This window comes from Ostrea edulis, chromosome 1, assembly GCF_947568905.1.
Source record: "Ostrea edulis chromosome 1, xbOstEdul1.1, whole genome shotgun sequence".
NCBI lineage: Eukaryota > Metazoa > Mollusca > Bivalvia > Ostreida > Ostreidae > Ostrea > Ostrea edulis.
In genome coordinates, this window is record NC_079164.1 from 74,572,487 (window position 1) to 74,575,662 (window position 3,176).

General features: G+C 36.2%; 1 protein-coding gene across 2 annotated transcripts in view; it reads left to right on the plus strand.

The window, feature by feature from the left end:
* Positions 1-528: 528 nt before the first annotated feature.
* LOC125683021 (protein unc-93 homolog A-like) overlaps positions 529-3,176 on the plus strand; it is an 11,818-nt gene continuing 9,170 nt past the window's right edge. Inside the window, exon 1 of one of the 2 annotated variants that reach the window (XM_056160401.1) lies at positions 529-740. The gene's annotated coding sequence lies outside the window, so the exon portion shown is untranslated. The other variant, XM_056160398.1, reaches the window with a different exon arrangement.

The window sequence follows — 3,176 nt, forward strand, 5'->3', positions numbered from 1 at the left end:
AAATGTCTAGCTTTGCTGGGTTGTCCCGACACCAATTTTTTTCCATAAAAGGTCAAAATAATGAACAGTGATCAATCTCTGATCAACAAACGCTTCGGCCCCCAAGACCCCCACTCCACCCACCCCTACCTCAGTAATATACACATAGTACATATAATTACGTTTACAACTTTTGTAACAGTTAAGCACTTGGGGATGTCTCACCATGTATAGCTAATTTGAGAGACATGCTTTCATTATTGACAGGTGTTTGGGTTATTTCATTGTGGAGATGGTTTTTAAACAAAGCTTTGGTCCAAGCAGAAATGATTCTAGATCCCCATTCGTTGCCTAGACATTACTGTGACAAGATCTCCACTTGCAAAGTTTATTTTATAGCGTATGTCAACACCACACTAGGCCAATGCCTTTATTAACTTTAAAACAGAAACCTGATTTTGACAAAGTAAATAGCATCCTCGTTTGGTGTTTATGTTCAAAATAACACGCTTTAGATGTTTTACACTCAAAGACCTTATACAGTGTATCTGTACCTATGTGTGACGTAATAGAGGTAGTATAAATTTTGGAAATAAATAGTGGAAACAAACAATTCCCGCCTATTCTTGTCTGTAAACGAGATGACATCTGAAGTCACGTGACTCGCCAAAACCAGGCTTCTTTAAGAATACAAGGCCAAGCTAAACGTACTTCAGAATTGTGAAGAAGGCGAGGGGTTTATCGGTATTATTTTCATACAGGTAGGTCTTCCATTTTATGACAGGTATCCGTGCGCTGCATTATGAAAAAAATATATGTATATAAACTGTATGCTTATGTTGTCCTGTTTCATTTGAGCGACATTTTAATAAATAATGAAAAAGAAAAAAAACAACCAAAAACCCGAACTATTTCATTTACACGTACTGCATATTTGTAAATTAATATGAAAATATAATAATATCACAAAAGAAATAAAGCGAAAATACATTTATATGGGATAGCATAATGGTCTGTTGGTATCGTGTTGCTAGCCAGGGGCTATTTCTACCTGTCAAAAGAGGCGATAATGTTGTCGGTGTACATCTGACATTTTTAATTCATCTTTATTTATTCATTATAAAGAAAGTCGGTGTCGAGCACATCATGGCCATGCAATCTATTCATGCGTACACTGAAGTAAACAATTTTAAAGACCGCAAGTCCTGTATACATGTATATCGTAAGCATTGTATAGAAGAAAAGGTGTTATTCACATCAAAATTTTGTCCAGAAAAAGAAATGTTAGTATCAATGTGCTGGAATGCATAATTTAAATCATCAACGGTAATATAGCAATACATTTATCGTTGTTTGAGAGTGTATGTATGCGTAAAATATACAAATTAAATTGTCCAAATTGTCAGAAAGGTGTGGATAAAATGGATTGTTTTAAACGAATAGTCTGATAGTGCAGAGGCGGGTGAGTGTTTGACTAAAGTAGCATTTGTTTGTTATCGTCAACTGAACGTCAGAAGTGACATTAGTCATCTCAACAATCCTCGTGTTTAGCCAGAAAAAAACGACAATGGATAAAATATGATTTATCACAATTTATTTGTGCGTAATCTAAATCTTGCATAATGAAACGAGATTTTATGAATATTTTGATGTGTAATTTTTCTGATCGCGTTGTTTTGTAAAAGTGTACCTAGCAGGCACATTGTCATTTTTTTTTTTTTTTGCATCGTTTAAAAATACATTTGAAAGTACACAATTGCAGGGGAAATAATTAATCCTATTAGAGTAAGTTACCGTTGAAAGTTATCTTGATTTAGACTGGGTCTGCCAAATTCTGCGAGATAGGGTATCCAATTTCGAGATATACCTAGTTTAAATCCACGTCGAAAAAATATCCCAAAATTACGTCCGGAATATAGAATAAATAAAGATATCGTGTTACCAAATTCTGCTTGAAGACATTTTAAACTGTGCTGGAGTGGGGGTGTCTCGAATTTTCATACATGTACTTCTTTCATTTACCAAATATTCATTTTTTTTTATTCAATCAAACTGTAAACTTCTTCTCTTTTCCGAAAATTGTCTCACGATCTGCAACAAACGATTTAAAAACCTATCTCAATGTACGTTTTACATACAATACCCGAAATTGTTGACAAGATAGTGAACCATCGAACGAACATGTTTTAGTTACATAGCTAGAATGTGTCATATTCTGCATACTCTTGATAAGTGGTATTTATAGAACTGAAAGTGAAAGACCGACTTAGCAGAAAAATAATACTTTGTAATCATCATATCATCAAATAATCCCGACTTTCCGATTGGCTGAGATTCAATAAGGCATATTAGATTTTCATATTCACCTCTACGTGTCTTGGAGGTCCCATTTATTCGCCTCTTACGACAAGCAAGGGGTACTGAGGATCTATTTTTACCCGGATCCCCGCGGGATCATTGTAAACCTCTTTGCCGGTGAAGAGATGCAAAATCTAGGCCTTTGCTCGGCGCTTATGGCCTTTGAGCACAAATGGTACTGAAGACCTATTCTAACCCGGATCCCCGCGGTAATAAATCGTTCATCTTGCGTTCACTGTTCGCGTTCGTTCACCAAATAATGCGTTATGCGTTCATACACAGTTCACTCTCTACGTGTGTTCACCGTTAAAGTGAAAGAGTAGAACATTTCAGGGACTGTAGCAGCAATTGGCAAAATGTCAATAAAATACCTTCATCAACAGGAAACTCTGGGTTGGCCTCAACCTAACATGTCTTTGTTAGAAAAAAGCTTTACAGCATCAGTGAAATTTTAATGGATTTGTTTTTAAGTGTACGTATATAATGATCGCTTAACTGGTTGAGTCATTGCTACCCGTATAGTGACGAGAATAACAAAATAAAATTTTCTTTACGCATTGCATAACTTGTCCTGATTGTAGGCGAGTTCTTTGTATATAAAGCAGCAAAACAAGCACACCGTCGTCGTTTTCAACCCATATGTGCGAGTACTCATTCACAATTGAAAATATCTAATCTAGTAATACGACGGTGATTTTCATCAACTGGACGGATGAAATAACCCAAAACAAGGTCTGAACTACAGGCACCTGACGTGTGGAGAACTAGCATAACCCCCACCCCACCCACCCCCCCACACACACACCACATCCAGAATGAAATTATTTTATAGAGAACCA